The sequence below is a fragment of the Eupeodes corollae genome, chromosome 1 (genome assembly GCF_945859685.1).
Source record: "Eupeodes corollae chromosome 1, idEupCoro1.1, whole genome shotgun sequence".
In the NCBI taxonomy this organism is placed as follows: Eukaryota; Metazoa; Arthropoda; class Insecta; order Diptera; family Syrphidae; genus Eupeodes; species Eupeodes corollae.
In genome coordinates, this window is record NC_079147.1 from 233425414 (window position 1) to 233439721 (window position 14308).

The 14308-nt window shown below is 34.4% G+C and overlaps 1 protein-coding gene across 2 annotated transcripts in view; it reads right to left on the reverse strand.

The window, feature by feature from the left end:
* LOC129938639 (protein argonaute-2) overlaps positions 1-13190 on the reverse strand; it is a 66441-nt gene extending 53251 nt beyond the window's left edge. For both annotated transcript variants that reach the window (XM_056046307.1, XM_056046310.1), the window contains exon 1: positions 13081-13190. The gene's annotated coding sequence lies outside the window, so the exon portion shown is untranslated. The remainder of the gene's footprint in view (positions 1-13080) is intronic.
* Between the last annotated feature and the right edge of the window lie 1118 nt (positions 13191-14308).

Here is a 14308-nt window from a genome sequence, read left to right on the forward strand (position 1 = left end):
CGTTTTTGAGATATCGAATTTAAAAAAAATTCAATATTTTTTAAAAAATCCAAACGATAAAAAATTGCACCTTTGATAACCAAATATTATTGAGGCAATATAAGAGCGAGAAAAAAATTTATTGAAATCAGTTCATAGATTTCCTGAGCAATACAAAAATATGTTTTTCTTATTAAAAGAAGCCAAGTTAAAAAATAAAATTTTAGAGAAAATTTAAAAAAAAACTATCGGTTTGTTTTTGAGAACATTCGAATTTTTGTTTTTTGATCAAAAAAATTGCATTGGGGCTACTGTTACTTTTTTTTACTTAAACAAAAAATGAAAAAACGCCTAACGCGAATCTGCTGAAAACCTTATGTTCCAAGTTTGAACTCAATCGACCCAATGGTTTAGGCTGTAGAAGCGACAGACAGACAAAACAGACCGAACGGAATCGCGGGACCCACTTTTTTCGACTTCTCTACCATCGTAATATCATGTTTGATTAAAATCTCGAGTTCGAAATTTTGCACGAATGCAAAACTTGCCATATACATAGTTCCTATATGTCGCAAGTAAAAAACGTATGTGGCCTATTGACTAAAGGTTGGCCAAGTAATACTTTTATTTTCATTTAAGTTTTGTTAAAGTGAATATTGTAAATATTTTCTATTTCCTTTAATTAATCAAATTATTTTCATAAAATTTATAACTTTTTAAAAAACTGAAGAAGAAATTTGTAGTACAAAAAATATATTCATACATATTCTCAATATTTATTAAAAATTGTACTGATTTTTCTCATTTAAGTTTCATGATTTAAGGAATTATTTAATTTTTTATTTAAAATAAATATAAGTTTACTTTGTTTATATTTATTTTATGGGATTCTTATTCATGATTAAGTTAATTGAATGATCTTCGGTAACTCTGCTCGAGGATATTTTTTGGGGTTAAAAAGGAAGGCCCAAATATTTTGACAGTTTACTTTCTCTTTGAGAGCATTTTATCACCACTCCTCAAATTTGACATCTGACAAACTATTAGTGCGAGAAATATCTGGAACATAGCTAATCTCGCTCATGGGGACAGTATAATACTACGTTTCCACCGGGCACTAAACTGAGATTTAGCTTCTTGAAATCTCGAAGATTTACCATACAAATTTTAATCTCCTCAAATTAATGAAGATTTCAAATAAAACTCATTGAAATCTACTTGAAAACATTAGTTTATCAAATCAAACAAACTTTTTTTCCGAGAATAATCGTTGATCCGAACCATTTAAACGCCAATTTCGTTTATTGACAGATGAAAATGTCAACAAAAACTATCTCTCTCACTTCCATATGATTCAAATTCAAAACAATAAACAGCTTTCAAGAAATCACAGACGAAATAAAATGGAAGTAGGTATACAAAAATAATAAAGATGTACAAGAATATAATAAAATTAATTACTTACAGATGATGAGTCAACAAATACAAAAAAGAAAACAACGAAAAACCTGGCTAGCGGAGGAAGAAACGCTTTTGTTGGAGTTATCGGCCGAAAAACAGGCTGACTTGATCGGCCAGAGATAAAACTCTCACGTTTTCAAGGAAATGGTAGCGATATGGTGGGATATACTTCAGAGGAAATAAAAGTGAAAATTCACAACTTAACGAATCGGTATAGGCAAAGTTCTTTTTTTGTTTTCTTTTCAGAATTTATTATTAAATTCTTTTCACTAACAGAAAGAAAAAACAAAGAAATTGTAGGCCCTTCTTGAGGTTCTCCGTCTCAATGGGGTCTGTATTTACAAATAAAGTAAATATTGGGAGAAAAACCACTGAGTAATGTGGAAAATCTCCAAGAGGACAGCATTATGGCTAAAACTATATAACTACTTAAAAAAAATTAAAATTTATTATGTATTTCAGAATCAATTTACTCCACTCAAGAGCCATCCCAACACTCATTGTCGGAGATGTTTTCCCCTCCTGCCACTACCGTTGTTCCGTCGGCTGCTTCGTCCGCTTCCACTTCGACCGTTGCTGCATCCACTACTCCTGTCACATTATCCAGTCCGGATGTTCCTTGTCCTGAATGCTGAAGATGAGAACAAAGATCTTCAAAATTCTGCCGGTACATACGGAAATTTTCTTTAAAAAATTCATCGTCGTTCTCAATTCTATCCTATTCCCGAAAAGTACTTGAACGTACCTGTGAAATTGGAAATATAATAAATACAATGGACTGGGTTGTTGTATGTACATTGTACTTACCTTAACCCAGACTTTTCTTATAGGCTGCTTTTTTAAAAATGTATTTTGATTTGAAGACGTTACACTTTGTTTCTATCGCTTTTTTACAAGTATACATTTGCTTGAAAGCCTGAAACAAGCTGCTCTTGGTACTATTATGACTAACCGCAAGGGCTTACCGATTATTCATCAAAAATTAAAAAAAGGTGAATCAGCTTTCAAGGACAAGACTAATGTTCGTTAAATGGCACGACACTAAGGAGGTATCCGTTCTGAGCAACTGTCATACTGCAAATGTCGTCGAAGTCAATAAAAAGCAAAAGAACGGAGAACAAATAACCATACCATGTCCTGAGCTTATCAAATTCTATAGAGAGATAATGGGTGGGGTTGATCGGGCCGACCAACTAGCAGGGTTGTACGAGGTAGACAGGAAATCTACAAAATGGTGGAAAAAAGTTTTTTAAAGGCTCTTGATGATGAGTGTTGTAAATTCAAACATTATTCATTCACAACTTTCCCTCACAAAAACACCTTTGATAGGATGTCTTGTTAATTTGGCAGAAGATCTAATAGTCGAAGGAAAGCTCACAACAAAGATTTATCGCTCATCCAGATCTGGATGCATATCCAGAAAGAGAAAACAGATGTCTGCAGTCCATCTTCCTGTGGAGGGACCTACTAGGAGGCGTTGCACTAATTGCAGTGCCAACAAACAAGAGACGCACTAAAACTATATGCGAAGAGTGCCAAATTCTGCTATGCAAAGATTGCTTCGCCAGCTATCATAAGTGAAAAGATCTATATACATATTTATTTTTGTATATTTTTAATTTCTTTTCATTAATTCATATTTATTTTTTCATTCATTTTTCAGCCATTTATAAACAAAATGAACTAATAAAAAACATTACTTAGAAAATAATTTTTCTGAATCTTGGTTTATAATAGCCTAATGGGACAAATATGTCCCACTCAAAAAGCCGTGTGGGACATATGTGTCCCAGCCCACCCAGCGCCCCCTATGGATATTTTTGGAGCTTTTTTGTTGGAAATATACTAAGATTTAATCATTTGATCGGTTCAACAAAAAATATTTAATGTTAGTTTAATAACAGCATTCCGGGTTGAAAGGGTTAAATGTCGCCTGAAAACGGCTGACAATAACATTTCTTCTTCTGACAGGTCTGACAATGTCATAAGATCTGACAACTTTTAAAATGTGTAGGAGCTTAAATTGCACATTTTTAATGTTAATACAAATTTGTCGAGTCAGAAATCAAACATTTTGAAATCTTAGAATCCCAATTTTGCATAGTGAGATGAGTTGTTCCAAAATCATAAGAACTACCTTATAAATTATGGATGAAACACAAACACGCTTCAGCTTCGGCTTTATCTGACGTTTACGAGTTCAGCCATAGGAATTCAATGCATGCTATCAAATGACGTTTCGACATCACGTTTTATTTGATAATCGTAAGGAAATAACGTAATGTTACGTAATGTGACTCCCAACGGAAGCTCTGGTTCAAATTTGCTGAACATTTGCTTTGTCTGACAGCTCACCAGCTGTAATAAAGAAGTCAACAAACAAAATACATTTACATTTGCTTTTGGAGGGATTTCCATTGGTTATTATAGGCTGTGTAAGCTACCTCCGCGATAAATTTAATTTTTTCGATTTCAAAACTCATATTTTTTATTTTGAAAAAAAATAACAGCTGCTAGTGACAGAAGTGCCATTTTAAAAATGTCATTTTGGAAGTGTCATTCAAAGAAACCTCGAAGCAGGTCCAACGTAACCCTGACGAAACCGAAGCTAAAGCGTTTTTGTGTTTCAGCCATTACCACTTACGTTATTCTACTTAAAATTACCTCTGGCAGCCATGGGTTTCTTCTGTGGTGAGTGCGTGGAACACACTTCATAGAACATTTTACTCGAGAGACTTTAATTACAAGTACAACCTAGGATAGAGAACCCATCAAGTGATTTTATTCTGACTTCGAACTTAGATGTGATTTTCTTAAGAAAGAATTGACTTTGTAAGCTTAAAAATAACTTTTTTTTTAAATTGAAAGCAACCAATTTGATAGAAAGTGCGCCAAAATAATAGTAAAGACATTTCAACCTGACATAAAGAAGTCGCTGGATCTTCTGATATATAATCGAAATTTGACCTAATTTTAAACTCTTAACCTTAACATATTTCTCTCATGGAAGACTCAAAAAGATACAAAAGTATAAGCAACATAAGTTACTTCCTGCACATGAACACAATTCTCTATGGTTTCTGATTCTTCACCATCAGAAAGGGGAACCCAATTCATATACTTATATCACTATGAACTATGGCAAGAAACAAAGAGCTCGTTTTGGACAGATTCAATTATTGCTATGCTTCTACTGGGTATGTTAACTGTGTATCTGACTCCTCATTCTCCCCCAACATATAAACAGAAAAATAACTGAAGCAGCAGAAAACTATCATCGCATAGACAGACATATATAGAGACAAGACATGGCTTGCGCTAGCGCTCCGCTTAACTATTGGGTACACTCACGAACATTAACATAAGTCTCCCACTCTCTCGTAATTTTTTGTTTTGCTCCACCATTCCGATTTCTCGGCAAGTTTTCCTCCAGCTCCAACCTCCATGACATAGCCATAGCCATAACCATGGTGCTTCATGCTCTAGGAAAGTTTTCCTCTGGATTTGTTTTGGTCGAGGCGAGTCGACTCGACTCGACTCGAGTGTATGTATCCATCGAGTAAATTTATTATAGTGACACACAAAAATGGCGTCTCAAGTTCAATGTCAAGCTTGTTGTGTTTTATTCTATTTTTCTGTTGTTACTTTTTTTGTAGTCTGCTTATAGTGCTACTGCTTTTATACTCTTCTATCTATGCTTTGAATCCGTTTAGACTAAGCAAAGCACCGAAAACTAGTATACTCGGAAGAACTTGGAGAGCTCTCGTTTTCTTGGAAGACTTTGCTTTTCGTTTAGGAAGGTGGTAGGTGTACGTATAAGATATTAGCTAGACACTTTGCCGGGTGGGGTTTAATGGTGAATGTTTTGTCCTTTTTTTTTCGTTTTTGAGTTCAATAGAATTTAATTGGATTTTGTTTTAGTTTTGATCTTCGTAATAAAAACAAAATTATAATTTATTTTTACAAAACACATGACTTGAGATAAAATATATTAAATCTATTTCTGGTAGAAAGAGAAGAAAAGAACTGTGTTCGAGAAAGTTTGATATTTTTAATGTTTTCGAGTTATTTTTCAAGTACGAACCATGAGTGTAGGTGTTAGCTTTGATGCACTTTGTAACTTTGACATTTTATAGTCATAGTACCTGTATAGTATATACTTTTTATTGGGAGTACTTGTTGTCTTAAATTAAACATACCCCTTTTGGGCCGACAAATCGATATTTTTACAGTAAGTGCATAGAGTATGTATATTTAAAAAGTTATGGTAAATGCGCAAGTTAATTTAAAATCCAATATTTATAAAAGGAGGTATACTTTTGTAGAAAGTAAAGTTAATACCTTAGTAACTAGAATAAAATAAATTTCATATCAGGTCTTAGGATAGTCGGTATTCCAAGTTTAAGAATGTACCCATTTACAAAGAATCGCATGATATAGTTTGATTTGTAGGTTCATACGGAGGATAAAGTGCATTTAGGAAGTTGCACATTCGCAGAGCACGACTAAAGAACGAATCTCTGTTTCTTATGTTTGACGTTTTCAGGTCCCTAGATTCTACATACAAGATACAGTTATGGACAGACAAATAGCACAGTCAAGATTTTTTTTGTAACCGCATAGTTTATTTCTTAATAAACAACTTCAACATTTATATTACTTTATAGAAAATTCAGATAAGAATTTAAGATAATTAAGAAAAAAATTAAAAAAGAAATCTTGATTGTGATGACATTATTTCTAGCACACATATACAAATCTAATAAAAATCAAAGGTTTAAAAATTAAAACTATTCTTTTTTACAGTCTTTCTATTAACCTAGTTAATACTTTATGGACCGTCCACGATTCTTGAATTTTCTACATTTGCTCTGGGGAATATTGTACCAATCTTTCTGCATTTCGGTTCAAAGTTCTTCCCAATTTTTGAATATGTTTTGCACCATCTTAACTTTAACATCACTCCACAGTCCACAAGTTTTCAATTGGGTTAAGATCGGGACTTTGAGCAGGCCAGCTTAAAACTTCAATATTTCCGTGGGTAAACCAATCCTTGACCACCTTGGCTGCATGTTTTGGATCTGTTTTTTAGCTTTTTTTTACTAAAATTTTGAGTTTAAAATTAAATTTTTCAAAAATTATACAGTTTTGACTTTGTTGTAAAATTAACAAACAAAATTAATGTGACGATAATACTAAATTTTAGGTTGGCGGAACAATGATTAGCAAATTAAACAAAACAAAATCACAAGAAAACAAAACGAAATTATTTAAAATAACAATGGGTAGGTAGCCGGCGCGCACGAGTGGATACCTACTTGTTGACAACAATTAACAAAACAAATGTCAAATTCGAAAAAGGTTGGTTTGTTAATTTTACAACCGACAACAAAAACAGTGCTGTCACCCAGTAGCTTAGTTAGGGGTGGGTTTGGAAAAAGGTAGATTTTATTAATTGAACTCGATTAATAAAATCGAAATTAATTATAAAATTAATAAAATGGGCGCCAGGAAGTATTATGGTACTTACCATCACCAATCAAGATAAATAATTAAAAAAAGCGAAAATTTACTTCCCAAAAAAATAAAATAAACTTCAAGATTAATTTTGCACCTAGAAAGGTTAAGATATTTTATTTTGTATCTGGGAAACCTTTATAAATATAGGGATAAAACCCAGAATTTTTTCAAAAAAAATATGTACAATTTAAAATGAAAGAACAAAAAAAAAAGAGAACAATTGGTTATGTACAAAGGACACAAAGAAAGGTCACCTTGGGAAAGTTCCCGAAGAACAAAGGAACAAAGGTCGCGGGTCCCGCAATCTCGGGAGACAAAGAATTCAAGCGAAAGTCTATCGGGTTAAATGTTGGCTCTGTATAGCCAACCACAAATTACAAGTAAAGGTAGAAAAAAAAGCACAAACTCACTCAACAAAGAAACTATACTTAGCTTTCTTGGTTCAACAAAAACCGATCCTGCCTCTTGTTTTCCTCTCTTCTCAATCACGCCTTCCTTACAAATTTTATGCCTGTTTTTTTTTTTCAATTTTTAATTTTAATTTGGTTATTTCCCAACACAACTTCTTTTTTTTTTGTCTTCTCAAAAATTTTTCACTCTTCTTTTTTTTTCCAACCTCACTCTCTTAGCTTCTATCAAAAAGTGCCATATTCATGGCGAACTTTCCTCATCCAAAAAAAAGGCCACGACAAGTATGCCATCCTACTCTGACCTTTTGTTATGATCTGGTTTTCTCTTTCGGTCTAACTGCGACACCCGGCTTTTTCGCTGGGGTGCATGCCGATTCAAAAACCAGTCAAACCTTTGTGGTCTCTTTCACATTGGTGATTTGAACACCAACCTTGGCTTAATGGACATCCGATAGTTCGCAATTTAGACTATAAACCCTTAGACTTCCGTGCAGACAATTTTAGGGAAAGGGAAAAACTCATCGCAAGGTGACCTTACTTACGACACTTTACGTTGGGCATTAAGCCATACTAATTTTAGGATGGTGTGCAAATTATAGAAAGGATGCACACTTTCGTTTTTTTCCTTGTGTGAACTACCTGTCACACACTCAATAGGCCGTAATCGTGACTCATCCGTCACACAATTGTGTATTTTTTGACCGCCCGTCACAAATTTCTAAAGTGAATTATGTGGACCCTCTGTCACACAACCGCATTACAATTGAAACCTATTTTGTTTGCTTTTCCAAAATACAATAAGAGCAGGTCACTAACTGATGGAAAGCAGGATTCTACTGAACTTCAAGATTAATTACCACTGTTTTTATTTCAGAATTAATTGCTCTTATTTGTTTTTGATTAAAAACTGAAAACTAGATGATTTTATGTCTTTTAGTTTTTGAGAAAATTGAAAATTACAAAAAAAAAATATTTCAATTAAATTACATTTTCCTTGCTTAAGTATTAACGTAGGCTTATTTTGATAGTAATAATCGAATAAGGATTAAGATATGTATATTCATCTTGCACGCACCCCAAATCCTATAGTGTAGCCAAGCAGGGGGGTTGCATCTTAGGCATCTCACTGTTTGCATCGTAAAGTCAAGTAAAGCAATTCATTTAGCATAACCCAGAATGCACCACGAGGATTTAGAATTCCATTGAATTCCGCGTCCCAGTCAGTTAGTCTTTAAGTAAGTCAGGAGTTGGTAAAAAATAGTCACGTCAATTTTCAATGTGTTGAAGGTATGTAAGTCTCGTCAGTGAACTCATCGTCCGTACTAGTGTCACTGTGGAGTTCGTTAAGTTCGTCATTGATGGTAAAGAGCCTAGGTTTTTTGGGCGGTAACACATCTTCTAGGTGTTCACTGCGAACGTCGAGGGGGTCGAAGTGCTTTAGCTGCATTTTCTTTTCCATCAATCAATCATCTTGCACCCACCGAACCTTGCTCCCTTCTTACCTTGCACGCTCTTCAACTTGCACCCACCCCAAATCCTATAGTGTATCCAGGCAGGGGGGCAGCATGCCCCCCTTACAGATCCCACTGTTGCATACCACCAAACTCACACCTACCATTGTTACTATCAAAATAAGACCAGTCAAGCAAAAAAAAAAGAATTAAATTAAAATAGTAGTTGTGGTTATTTTCAATTTTCTCAAAAACTGAAAGACAAAATCATCTACTTTTCAGTTTTTGATCAAAAACAAATAAGAGCAATTAATTCTGAAATAAAAACAGTGGTAATTAATCTTGAAGTATTGAAAAATTACACTATAACCCTTTGTTTTACTTTTTTTCGCACAAATTTTGACTTTAAAACTATTTTTTTTTCAAAAACTATGAATAGTTTTGACTTGATTTAAAAACAAGCTAATAGACAAAAATGTTGGCTTTAAAAAAAGGTATAAAACTTAATTGTAAGTATTACCGTTATTTTTTTCCATTTAATGTACATATTTTTTTTAATACCGCCTAAACGGGGGGAGATAGACCCCCCCTCCCATAGTAAAAAATGCTTGTATTAAGCCCCTCTACCAAAAACCGTTATTATATCTTGTCGCCAAAGTTATCGTACTCGTGCCGATCTTTCATGCTGAAATTTTAGTTTTTTGAATAGGCTATCCAAATTAAAAAAGCAAAAGAGAATTTTTCTTATAAAATGTATAAATACATACATACACTGCCAATCACTAGGATGAGGCCACATATTTTTCAACCGATTTTCGTTCTTTATACTTGCTGCAAATTTCGTACCAATAAAAATTTACATTTGAGTAGGTAAATATTTTCTTTAAAAAAAGTTATAAAATTAACTGGTTAAATAGAAAAAACAGTTGGAATTTCCCTACATTATTTAAAGAGCTACTTAAAAACAGTATGAAAAAGTGCGTCACTTGGATGAGGCCACATGAAAAATCTTATAAAATATCAAAAAAATTAAAGAAATGTTTACAGTTTTTGGTTTTCAAACCATTTATTTACTAAGTTTTTCTCAATTAATAATGAGTATGCCCCCTATTTTTCGATATGACCTCTATTAGACGGTTTCGAATGGAATCATAAAGTTTTTTTTAAATAGTCAAGTGAAATCTCGTCCCAGGCATCACTGATAGCTTCAATTAAGGAGTCCTTGTCTTCAAATTGTCCACCGCCTTCATAAACTTTTCGAGATAGCCATGCCCATACGTTTTCGATTATGTTCAAGTCCGGTGAATAGGGTGGTTATGGCAAAAGCTCTACGTTTTCTGATAAAATCCAGCTTTTGACAACCCTGGAAGTGTGGATGGGGGCATTGTCTTGTTGGAAAATCCAAAGCAGAGGTCCAAATATATTTTTCATCTTCGGAAATGAGCGTTCCAACAAGTATTTGTAGCTGTTTCCGTTCATTGTTAGAGAAAGAAACTCCAATTCGATTTTGCCATAGTAGGTGATAGCTCCCCACACCATAACACCTGATGTACGGCTGTGATGTCTTCCCAAAATTAGTTCCTCTTTTCTTAAATCATGGAAATAAAAGTTGTAACCATCGGGGCCGTCAAGGCTAAACTTTTTTTCATCCGAAAAGACGACGCGTTTCAATTGACTGCTCCAAGAGACATGTTCTGTTGCAAAGTTCATTCGCAGCTCCTTGTGTACTTGCTTTAGAACAGGTTTCTTTTTGAATTTTCTTCTCTGGATAGTACCATCTTTTCTTATTATCCTTCGGACTGTCGAAATACTGGCTGATACTCCGCTTTTGGACCTTATTTTAGTAGCTGATTGAGTAGAATTTGAAGCAATACGTAAAATTAACCGCTTTTCTCGGGATGTTGTTGCTTGGGCTGTGCGTCCTTTTTGGTTTTTTCCATAGTTTTGAGGATCAGCAAGATAGTTGTTTACAACTGTCTTACTTCTGTTCAGCTTCCTTGCTATTTCTCGGCTTGAGAGTCCCATTTCCTTGAAAGCATCTATTTGTCCTCTTTCTGCTACTGTCAACGTCTTTCCGGAACCCATTTGTAGTTGAAATTTAATAAAAATAGTTATTTGTAAAACGTTCTTAAATATTGTAACCCAAATTTTGAAAAAAAAAATTGCTGATCTGAACTTCTACAACGAAATATTCGCAATGGCCTCATCCTAGTGACTCACTTTTTTATATCCTTTTTAGGTAGCTCATTCATTAATGTAGGGAAATTCCAACGGTCTTTTCTAATTAACCCTATAATTGTATCACTTTTTTTTAAGAAAATATGTACCTACTCTCATGTAGTAAAATTTTCCGGGTTAAACAAATCGGACCGAAAATCGGTTGAAAAATATGTGGCCTCATCCTAGTGATTGGGAGTGTATATACATACATATTTCATAATGCAGTTATTTTGTATTTAAATAGTTTATTTTGATGTGTCAATAAAAAATATCTTATTTATTAATTACAATACAATTTAAAACAATAGGTTTAGACGTATTTTTTAAAGAACATAATTTTCATGCATTTTAACGTTACGCTAGTAAAAACAAAAACATTCATAAAAAGGCAAACCAATGTCAAAAATTAAAAAAACCTTATACATAAGTCTTAAGTAGATGTAAATGCTGAAACTGTTATACTTAACCCGCGCACGCAATTACATACTGTGGGTCATATTTGTAAGTTACCGATAATTGTATATATGTATGTATTTATAATGTAAAACAAACTGAGTACAACTATTTAAATAAAATATTACCTGTCTGATTATAATCTTGGCTTCAATATATTGTACTCTTCTAATCAAAACTTAAAATAGAATTTTTGACATTACTATTTTCGTCAGATTAAATTGATTCGTGATACCTTAAACATGAAAGGGTGCATTTCCACTTGACATTTCCCATGAAGATGCGTTGACATGAAATGAAATGAACTGAACACGATAGTAGAAATTCATTCCTAACTAACGAAATAAAATAACCATAAACCAACAACCCCAAAGGGTGATTAACTCCAATGGAACCAACTCCGTCATATACAAATTGAGCAACCATGCCATCAGTTCCTACCTGTTTTCCACCAGCAGAATAAATTTCACTGTTTCCTACTATTGTGTCCTTCCACTCATCCATTCGATTTCGAATAAATTCAACCAAATAAACGGACACGTATACATTTCAAGTCAGTCTCCAGCTCCACTCTCATTTCATAATGCTCATAAATAGATAGTTGAGTGCAGTGGCAGTGGTAGAGGCAGAGGCAGTTAGCAGTCACGCAAATCGCTATTGAAAAGCGAAAGCTATCCTATCCTAAGTTTAAATGAAAAAGGGGAGTTTTACTTTTGACAACCACGACAGGGGGAGGTAAAATTTGTGCTTTTTATCTCTCACTCTCTCTCGCTGCTTCTGTGTCGCTCTTCCTCGCTCTCTCTCTCTTTCTCTATGTCATTTATTCCTTGTTCGGCTTCGACATTGAAGCTTGGCATTCACCTCAATCCAACAACCAAGTTTAATAATACAAGTTGAAAAAAGGGTAGGTAAACAACATAGGCAAGGAATGCTGTGCTGGCGCTAGCGCTAGATAGATTTTTCCTATAGGGATAAGGATAGGGAGAGGGTGCTTTATCATTTTCCATTTTCCTCCGATTTGGAATGGTGCCGCGGCCGTGCCGGGCAAATGAAGTTAAACTGCCCCTACCGATTGAGCCTCTTATCCTACCTTCAGCTGTTTCTATTCAACACACAAGACACAACGATAACATAAAAAAAAAAAAAAACACCGGTGAAAAGGGAGAGTTGTATGCTATGCATGATGAGGATATGGACGTGGAGTATGAATCTAAAAAAGGGGTGGCCTCTCCATGGTCGGGTTCGGGTTCTGGTCGTGGTGGACGATGACGGTGAAACGATGAATATGAGACGGTGACGGTGGGGTTGTATTGGGCGACGCAATTTATCAAAACTTTTAATAACGAAAAAGTAAAGTCGTCCTCCGCTTCAACTCACAGCTACCAGCTGACAGAGCACACAGCACAGAGGGCAAATGGGAAATTAACAATATTTTGGAGGGAGGAGAGAAAAACGTTTAATTAAATGACATTCATTTAAAATGGAGGCCATCGTCTTCGTCATTTCTTTTTGTTGTAAATATGAAAGTACAAAAGTATCCACAAAAAAGGGCTATCAAAAAACTACACGTATCCAACTTGACTTACCTGTTTTTTTGTATTAGGTAGTAGGTACCTGCAAGGTACAAGGGAAAGGCGAATCTTGCCCGTTCGACCGTTCCACAAATCCGAACAGATAGGTAGGTAGGTAGGTAGGTAGGTACGTTACTGTAGTGGCCCACTATTTAAAACTCCTCTTAAATTTGCCTTTGAATCTTGTTTTTGACTTTATTCCTTTATTTTATTTTTGTAACTTGGCCTCGAAAAGGGAGAACACTTTTTCCAACTTATTACAATTCCAAGGATATTGATGTGATTCCTTTCGACTTAACAGATTTTCATTCAATTTCAATTCACAGAAAAGAATTTGTAGATAAAAACTTTAGTAAAACGACGACAAACAAATTCGCGTTCAAAAAGGCGACGAAACACAATTCTACATCGACATCGAAATCGACAGCGAATTGCAATAGCAATTGTTTATTATCATTTACGGATTTGATTTGATTTTCAGATTGTAGGTAGGTGAGGTATAATTCTTTATAATAACAACACTTTCGATTTTGGTTGCCAAAAAGCGCGGATTAGTTGTAAATTACGCAGCTCCAATTGAAACATATTGAATTAGATATTTTTAAATGGATTTTTCGTTCATTAAATTTGATTTTGGATTAATTTTTAACTTTGATTTCATGGGATAATGAATTTTTCGGTAACTACGCAGAAGAGAAGGTCTTCTACATTTCACATTTTCAATATGAGAGCACAAAACATTGCCATTTCTGTTTGCTGCTTCTGCTTCTTCCTCTGCCTCTGCTTCTGCTTCTTCCAAGCACTGTTTGGTTTTTTTAGTGTTATATATGTACGTATATATGTAGAAAAGTTTTCAATAAATTTGTTGTGTGTATGGATGGATGGCGAAGGCGATGGATGTATCTGTTTTGTGTTTTCTTTTTTGACATTGTATCTACACCGCGTTTAGCAGCTTTAGCTTTTGTCGATGGTTTGGTATGGTGTATTTTATTATAGGAATTACGAATTTGCGAAGAAAAGGCAAATGGCAAAAATTGAGAGAACTCAGAAAACAGATGACATGAAAGCGGAGTTCGAGGGGGAAAGGGGACCATGAAGCACACAGCCTCATATCTCAGATTTGTATCTGTACTATACTGTCAAATAAGTTCGACACATTCAAAAGTATAAACTGAGAGAATATACAAAATCGCCACCGTCACACCGCCGATGCAAATTTACCCCGTTTACCCCTTTTTTTGTT